Below are 9,816 nucleotides of genomic sequence, written 5' to 3' on the forward strand. Positions count from 1 at the left end.
CTCCTGCACTTGGCGAGTGATTATAGGTGCGTCTACACCAGTAGAATCAGCATAAATCAAGCCAGCATTTCTTCATTTAAAATACAAGGAAAGGATACAGGTTGCCACATTGTAACAGTGAAATGTACAAGACACTCTATGGGAGGGGGGGTGCGTGGAGTGACATGATGGGGAGGTATGAAGGGGCGGAATGGTAGGGGAAAGACAAAGGAGCGGGCAACAATGCTCAATAAGTAATGGACGCATTACCTTACTTATGTAACTGTAACCCATCTGCACAGGAAATTTAAAATAAAAATATAAATTGAAAAGATACAAGGAAAACTTCTGTACTTATAGGAAGTTGTATTTGTCACTCAATATCAGCAAGGTATTGGTTTTAGGACCACAAGCATATTAAAATTTTGGATGCTCAAATTCTCTACATAAACACAGTATATAATTTCCATTAGAATCTGCCCACAACCTAGTGCACGGTAATTGCTACGAAAATTTTTACTACATTCTATGTTTGTAGTGAAAAATAAAATTATATGCACTATCGACTGATACCATTTTTTTCAGATAATTTATTTATTGTGAAAATATCGTACAGAGGGGATAATGGGCAAGGTAATGAATATATATACATATATACATATATATATATGTATATTCATATATATACATATATACATACATATATATACATATACAAATATATAATGTTTTAAAATCAAAATATTTTATATCCTTTTAAAAATTTTTTTATCATGAAAATACCATACAGAGTTGTTACAATTACAGAGGAAAGGTAATGAGTATATATTTTATCAAGCATTATTACTTCCTCCTTGGTTTCCCCTTCCCCTCATATCTTCCACCACACCCCATCCGCTCCCCGAACTGCCCGAAGTTGTAAAGTTCGAATTTCAGCATAACGACTTGTACATCTCATTGCTGCAATGGGTCCACCTGTATCCCTATTTAAAAGGTTTGCTTTTGCCCTTCCCATCCACAAACTATATCAATATCAAATACAATGAAAGCTGGGGTTATACCGTGGGGAGGGACATAGAACACAAAAAAGCAATCATCTTATTAATATGTTTGAAACAAATGCAAGAAGGAAAAAAATATGAATATTTATATTGGGGTTCATTTCACGTAAAATCAACTTATCTGACCTTTTCTGCTTGTCTCAGACATACACTAGTTATTGTCAATAAGGGAAACCATGGGACCTATGTTTCTTTGGGCCTGGCTTTCTTCACTTAATATACTTTTATCCAAGTATTTCCAGTTCTTAACAAATGGGTCAATGTCATCCTTTCTGATGGAGGCATAGAATTCCATTGTGTATATATACCACATTTTCTTGATCCATTCATCTGCGGAGTGGCATCTGGATTGGTTCCATATCATAGCTCTCTTAAAGAATGCTGCAATAAACAGTTGTGTTGGTAGCTTTAGTATGGTCTTGTTTGTTACCATTTGGGTAAATGCCAAAAATTGGGATTGCTGGGTCATAGGGGAGCTCTATGTGAAGTCTTTTGAGGAACCTCCATACTTCAACAGATACAATCTATTCAACATTAAACAACTATGTACTAATGGGCTAAGAACAGAAAAGAAGAATTTGGCAAACGAGAAGTTATTAGGTTTAGGGAGAAATGTGGGGAAAAGTAGGATTAGAGGGATGTGGTAGGTAAAAAGAGAGTGTATTTGGCCAAGTCCTAATTTCAGAGAGGGAAATAGTTTGGGAAGAATTATTGGAGAGACTTAAAAAAACAAGAGAAAATGGAAAAACAAAACTTTACATATAAAGTGAAACACAAAAATTATGAAAGGGTAAAGAAGTGATATTGAGAGAAGAAAAGCTAAAAAATAAAAGTTCTTAAAATTATATAGGTAGGAGTAGATAATACTACTATTAAAGAATTTAAGCCTTAGAGGCTTTGAATTGAGTAATAAATTTCTGGGCTAAATATGTACACAAGGGAGATAAGGTCTAATGATCGATGACAGGTATGTATCTGAGGATGAGCAAAACAGCAATTAAGTCACCCAAAAAGAAGAAAGGGAAGAAAAAAATGAAAAAGAAAAAAAAAGAAGAGAAAAAGAAAAAAGAAAAAAAGGACCAAAAACCCAGTAGAGATTAAAACACACACAGATACACACAGACACACACACACAGACACACACACACACACACACACACACACACACACCTAAAATAAAAATTATGCGAGGACAAAAAAGATTAATAGAAAACAATTTTTAAAATATAATTTCAAACTTTTTTAAAAATTAAAAAAAGGTATAAAAAAGAGTTCTTTGATTGGGAAAGGGGGTGCGTGCATGGGAAGATCTTTTATCTCCCTTGTGTTCTAACTAATCTCTTGGTGGAGTCTCAGGTCTGCTTGTGGTTACTGTCTGGTCTGTCTTGATTGGTTACTTAAGTCAGTTTGTTTGAGCAGGCAGAAAAATGCTCTGCTTTACCCAGGATTTTGTGATCCTCCTCCTCGCTAGTTCAGTGGGAGGGAGATCTGCTTTGATTATCACAAAAGAAGGAGATGGCAAAGAAGGAGATGGCTGTTTCCTCTAGTTTGGAGATGGTGTGATGAGGCTAGGTTCTGGGTAGAGTTGAGGCCTTTCACCAAACAGTAGCTTTTCCCTGAGGGGATAGCTTCTGATATACTCACAAAGCCCAGCCTAGAGCCATTCTCAGGGTTTATGTATACTGAATTCAATTGTTTTTCTAGGTTGCTGTAGGGAGGGGCAGCCTCTGTCTCTGTTTACCCAGAAGAAAGCCACACCTGTGGGGGCCAAGGATCTTCTGCTTGAGCTTGGTGACTTTCCCTTGGGTGGAGCTAAGCCTGGAATGTCAGGTCAGCTTCCTGTGACCTGCTAAATGACTCCAGTTTTCATCCAAGGCCTGAGTTGTTCCTAGATCCTCAGCAGGGCCTTTTTCAGTATCAAAAATGGAGATCTCTGGTGCTGGGGGTGGGGAGAGGTGGACTTCCCCCCTCTGCTTCCTGAGAAGGAGTGAGGATGTCAGGGTTCTACTCACGCTGGAGTGTTGGTTCCCTGGTCATCTTTAGTCTGTGTGATCTGCAGGATGAAGATATTTGCTCCTTGCCAGTTCTTGCTGGTGTTGAATAGAATCCACTAGCCCCCTGGGTCTGGCTCCTTTGTCCCGGATTCTCTGTGTTTAGGTAGGGTGGCTATGGCCGCCACCACCAACGCCTTGCCACAGCTGCAAGCAAGTGCTCAGGTCTGCCTGGATTTTTCCTCTCTGGCCAAACTCTCTGTACAGTGATCGCACACTTGGTGTGATTCTCTAGGCTAGGACTGTTCACTGGAACACTAAACTGCTATCTATGCGAAAAATTGATAGCCTCCAGCATCATTTCCGCAGTCTTCATTCAACATTCATGAGTATATTTCTTATCAAGCATTGTTGCCTGCTCCTTTTTTTCCCCTTTGAATCCCTTCAAATCACTCCCCCTTCCTAATCCACCTCCCAGCCAAATTGTAAAGTTGATTTTTTGACGTAACATCTTGTACATCTTATTATTGCAATGGGTCCAGCTGTATCCCTATATAAACAGTTTGTTTTTGCCCTAGCCCTCCACAAATTATATCAACCTCAAATACAATGAAAGCAGGGGTTATACCGTGGGGGAGGGACATACAAAGCAACAAAGAAATCATCTCATAAGTATGTTAGAAACAATTGCAAGAAAGAAAAACCATTTGAATCCTTATCTTGGAGTTCATTTCGCCTACCATCAACTTATCTGACCTTTTCTGCTTGTGTCAGGCATACTAGTTTATGCAAATAAAGGAAACCATGGTACCTATGTTTGTTTGGGCACGGCTTACTTCACTTAATATAATTTTTCCAAGTCTTTCCATTTCTTAACAAATGGGGCAATTCCATTCTTTCTGATGGAGGCATAGAATTCCATTGTGTATATATACCACATTTTCTTGATCCATTCATCTACTGAGGGGCATCTGGGTTGGTTCCACATCTTAGCTATGGTAAACAATGCTGCAATAAACAAAGCTTTGCTGGTACCATTAGTGTGCTCTTGTTTGTGATCATTTGGGTAAATGCCCAAAAGTGGGATTGGTGGGTCATAGGGGAGCACTATGTGGAGTCTTTTGAGGACCCTCCATACTACTATCCAAAGTGGCTGAACAAGTTTACACTCCCACCAACAATGCAGTAGGGTTCCCTTCTGTGCACATCCCCTCTAGCATCTGTTGTTATTAGAGTTCTTCGTTATAGCCATTCTAATTGGAGTGAGGTGGTATCACAATGTTGTTTGGCATTTCTCTTATGGTTAGGGAAGTTGAGCATTTCTTCATGTGTCTATTGGCCATACTTCTTTCTTCTTCAGCGAAGTTCCTCTGTAAGTCTATAGCCCACTTATTTATTGGGCAGTTGTTTCTTTGAGGATTTGTTGTTGGGGCATTTAATTTTGTGAGTTCCAGTTATATTGTAGATATGAGACCCTTGTCGGTTGTATGTTTAGTGAAGATCTTCTCCCAATCAGTGGGCTTTCTGGTGATCTTGCTAGCTATGTCCTTTGCCATGCAGAAGCTCTGCAATTCCATGCAATCCCATTTGTCCAACCTTTGTTTAATTTGTTGTGTTTTTGGGTCTCTTTTAAGAAAATTTTGGCCTGTGACAAGGAGACCCTAGGTCACATATTTCATCCTTTGAAGTTTTTAGTGTGTCAGCTTTGACTCCGAGGTCTTTGATTGTGGAGCACATGGGCAGCAAAGATGGCGCTGAGGGGGAGTAGTGTGGGCAGAGCCCAATTTGCTTTACGTTCCGTGACTAACCATCCCGTGGAAGCTTAGGTGCATGATAAGGTTCTTCTTCCTCCCCTCCCATGCACACCTGGTCTTTTTTGCTTTAAAAAAGAGCTTGCTCTGAGTTAATAAATGAATTTCCTGCTTCACTTGACTCCCTGCTGTGTCTGATTATCTCCCTGGCTAAGGGAGGCCAGGGAATGAGGAAGCAGCCGCACTTACCTTTCCTTGGACCCCATTCATCTTTTGTGGGATGGACGAAGACCCAACATCTGGCACCCAACGTGGGGCTTGAAAGGAAAAGATACCAGCGGAGGCTAAGCAGTCTCACAGGGTAAGTGAAACCCTTAGTATGGGTAATGCTATTTCACAGAAGTAGGAGGAGGAGGCAGCATTAGGCCTAGAGTCAATAAAGGAGGACTTGAGAAGTGAGAAGGAAAAGGAATGGGTCAAATTCATCCAATAATGCACTGAAACATGCACAGTGGAAATCAAAATGAAGGTGAAAGTTTCCCCCTCTGACTCAGGTGCCCCGGATGGATCCTAGGTCCCCACTCTATTTCCCCGATTGAGGGAGAGGTACGGCGCCCTTCGCAACCTGTGAGAGGGACCTGCAAGACCTGGAACCCTACCAACCTTCCATGGAGGGGCCGAGGGGTGTGGAAATAACCTAATTGGAGGCCTACCCTGGAAAGGAAGGGCCACCCAGGACCCCGGACCCTGGGCCACGGGATTTGCTTCCCCAAGTGTATCTGGTAAATCTGGCCCTTGGAATGGTATCCACGGGAAGCTAAAGATCTTAAAGAGCTCCACAAGGCAGTGGAGGAGGATGGCCCAAACTCTCCTTGGGCCCAGACCTTATTACAGGACATTGCTTATCACCCATGTGTCCCTAAGGACTGTCTAGATGTGGCCAAAGCCTTCCTCACTTGTTCTCAGTTTATTAAATGGTGCCTTTCTTTAAGGAGGAATGTAGAGTGCGAGCGGAGAATAACTGGCAGGCTCAATCTGTGATACCTATTACAAGGGATGGGGAATGGTACTCCACTAGGGTCCAACATGCCGCAATACCTGGCTCATACCATGACCAGGTGATTCAGGCAGGACTTGCCACGTGGTACAAACTGGATGATGGGCCCACTGAGTCCCTCATAGCAGGAGTTACACAAAAACCTGGTGAGCCTCTAGTTGAGTTTGTAGATGGAGTCCAACAGAGTATTAACCACAAGCTGCCAGCAGAGAACCTCCAAGATCAGTTTGTAAAGCTGCTGCTCTGGGAAGAGATGAATGCAGACCACCACATGGCCTGCATGGGATTGAGAGAGTGTTTTCTGAGAAGATGGGTGATGGCCTCACAGGATGTGGGAATGCAACAGCACCAGTCCCAATCATTAGCTTTAGCTTTACATGTTCAGACATCTGCAATGACTGTGGCTATTACTCAAGCACTGACAGCCCAGGGCCAAGGAACCCCAAGACCATCGGGGAAAGGGACTTGTTTTAAATGTGGGCAGGAGGGGCACTTTAAGAGGGACTGTTCACAACAATCCCCTGCCAACTGGCCCTAGGGGGGCCTAACCTCCCCCTACACCCTGACCCAGGGGCAGAAATGGATACCATTGGAAAAAGAATTGTGGATCCAAGTTTGATTTAGATAGGAAGCCCTACCTGAGTGGAGTGGTGGCCATTGATAAAACCTAAACTTGCAGTCTTCCACCTTCTGGTGGAGATAAACCTTGGGTACATATGCCCTTCTATGAGTCCTTGGAACACACCCATATTTGTTATTCAAAAGGCCTCTGGGGCTAGGTGTAAGCTCCAAGATCTATGAAAGGTAAATGAAAGGATGGAGCTAGTAGGAACATCCCTTAGAGGTATGCTCTGGACTCCTGCTATACCTTCAGAATATACCTTGGTGTGATTGATATTAAAGATTGTTTTTTTCTGTCCTCCTGCATCCAGATGACTGTAAAAAGTTTGCTTTCTCCATCCCTTCTCTTAATTTTTCCCTGCCTGATTGGAGGTTTGAATGGACGGTGCTGCCACAGGGAATGGCAAATAACCTGGCCTTTTGCCAACAATACTTGGCCACACTTTTAGGGCCTGTGCTGGGTTCAGATACCTCTCTTGTGTTTGCCTACCCGGATGATATAATTGTGGGGCACCAAGACCTAGGACACCTGGAGGGCCTTCTGGCCCAGGGTCGCATCATATTAAGAAAGGGGGGCTTCACCATAGCACTCAATATAATTCAAAAGTTACCTTCTTTTAAGGTGCTCTGGTTCCACCTTACCTTGACTCAGGCCAGTCTCCTTAAGCCTTTGCTGGATATTCCAACCTCTCTGACCTTATCCCAACTTCAGAGCCTTTTAGGGGAAACCAATTGGCTGTTTCCATGGGTTCCTGTTCCTAAAGATAGTGTGTGGTGTGCCTTATTTGCCCTACTAAAAGGCAGGACGCCGCAAGAAGTTATTACAGACAGCCATTGGGCAATATTTTTGCAGTTCCAAAAAGCCCTGGATGAAGTTTTCCTGAAGAGGTATTCTATTTTTGAGCCCATTTCCCTTTGGTGGTTTGGAGGTGTTACATTGATTTCTGCAGTTTTAATTCAAAGGGAGGAGCCATTAGAATGGGTTCACACTCCCCTGGGGGCACACCTCAGGTACAATCTCAGGCAGACCAACTTGCAGATGCTATAATCAAGGGAAGGACCCAAGCCCAAAGGCATATGGCCTTGAGCCTCACTCCAATGTTTTTCCTTCTTGGATGGCAGACATTGAGCGGCTCACTTAAGCCAATGCCTCATCTTGCTCTCTCCTTAGAGGGGTTTCTAGACCAAATTGACTGCCACCACAACTGGTTCCTTTGATTTTTTTTAATAAGAGTTGTAATAGTTATGAAGGAGTATCATATTAATTTTGAATTGCATTTCTCTAATGACTTCTGTTCCCAAAGCTTAAGCCAGCATAGAAGTAGCATTAAACACAACTTTGTAAACCCACTGGCGATTTTCATAGATTTTGGAATACATGTCTATTCAGAATTTATGCCCAGTTTTAGCCAAGCTTCTTGTTAATCTCATCTTTAATCTCTCTATACAAAATCAATCATTAATTCAATGTAGTAGAAAGGAAAAAATTAAGTATCGCCTAAAAATTTTCATTTTTCAATTACATGACATTGCTTAAATCATTTTCTGTTTACACTTGAGATTATATAAATTAATTTATTTAGACCTTTTACAAGGTTATACGTATTTTATTTATTTTACATTGATTGATCTTTCCAAAGCCTGTATGTTTAATTTTCCTTGGTGTATTTCAGTATCATGTAGCTCATATTTCAGAGTGAAGAATAAATGGAAGGAAGCAAACAAAAAATACAGTTCCTCTCATCTGATGAAGCCTCTACAAGAATGAGGAAAGAGTTCATCCTTCTAAGGACCTACGATAGGATATCAAAAAGATAATTCATTCTAATAGGTCTTCATTATCTTTGCAATGTAACACAAATGATTTAAAACACAATATACTGCTCAGATACTTATATGTTTTATCAGGTTTGCATATTTTCATATGATTTCACCTCAGTCTACAACATTCCTTCATTATTCTGTCCCTGATATTTTTACACTATCAAGACATAAGATCAACAGTTTGATTTACAGCATGAGAAATTATCCATCTGGCTTCCTTGGAAGCAGTGCATAGTCAATTGATAACATTATTTCTGGTTGCTCATTACATGTAATGGTTTCTGTAATACATAGCACATTCTACTTAGTATTTAAAAATCTGCTTTGTTAACGATATTATATGGATAAAATTGGGGGAATAAACTCTTCCATCTCAGAACATTTTTATAGGTTTTTAACTGTAAAAGTACTGTACAGAGGGGTCACAGTTACACACACACACACACACACACACACACACACACACACACACACACACATTTTCTTGATCCATTCATGTACTGAGGGGCATCGGGTTGGTTCCATATCTTACCTATGGTAAATAATGCTGCAATAAACATAGTTGTGCTTGTAGTTTTAGTATGGTCTTGTTTCTGATCATTTGGGTGAATTGCAAAAAGAAGGATTGCTGCGTCATAGAGGAGCTCTATGTGGAATCTTTTGAAGAACCTCCATTCTGCTTTTCAAAGGGGTTGAACAAGTTTACACTCTCACCAAGAATTCAGTAGTGTTTTCTTCTGGCCACATTCACTCCAGCATCTGTCCTTGTAAAAATATTGAACGCTTCAGGAATTTGTGTGTCATCCTTCGAAGGAGCTATGCTCATTTTCTCTGTATCATTCCAGTTTTAGGGTATGTGCTGCCAAATTGAGCACAGAACATTTTTTTATATATAAAGTGTAATTGATTTTCTTAAACTAGACAATTCAACAAAAAGTAAATACAAAAGAATGGTCATGAAATATGTATTTCTTACATAAGCACAGATTTAAGAAGAAACTCAAAATTGATATGTCAAAAACAAAGTAATTCCAAATATTTGTGGTTCCAGAGATGTGTAGAAGGAGGAGTTCAATTATTCTCTACAAGGCACCTGTCATAATGAACATTGCAGCAAGGGTTAAGGTTTGTTAAAGTTTTAATGCTTTAAATGTGTTTAATTCTGGGAATTTGCTTAAATATGCTAAAATAGGGACTGTTTCGCAGGTCATAAAAATTTTCCATGAAGTAGTTAAGATTTATGGTAGCAGACATATATTACTAAGTATTTACATTTCAGAGTTTATAGAAACTTTACTAATGAGAAGTTGCAAAGCCTTTGTGTAAAGAAGCAGAGTAGAGTTAAGAATTTGTTAACTACAATTTAGAGCTTCCTTACTTTATGTGTTAGCGAGGAACAAGTGATGATATAAGCCATATACAAGTGACGAGATGAGCCATAAATAGTAATCTTACTGGGTAACTTTAAAGACTACTCATAGCCTATAAAACTCTTGTTGAACATCATAATCTTAGTCAGTTTTAAATGTACA

General features: G+C 40.4%; 1 non-coding gene across 1 annotated transcript; it reads right to left on the bottom strand.

Moving 5' to 3' along the window:
- Positions 1 to 9,053: 9,053 nt before the first annotated feature.
- LOC122100623 lies at positions 9,054 to 9,159 on the bottom strand. Its single transcript, XR_006146218.1, has one exon. It is a non-coding gene; the product is annotated as a U6 spliceosomal RNA (small nuclear RNA).
- Between the last annotated feature and the right edge of the window lie 657 nt (positions 9,160 to 9,816).

The sequence above is a fragment of the Dipodomys spectabilis genome, unplaced genomic scaffold (genome assembly GCF_019054845.1).
Source record: "Dipodomys spectabilis isolate Male_0828 unplaced genomic scaffold, ASM1905484v1 ptg000589l, whole genome shotgun sequence".
NCBI lineage: Eukaryota > Metazoa > Chordata > Mammalia > Rodentia > Heteromyidae > Dipodomys > Dipodomys spectabilis.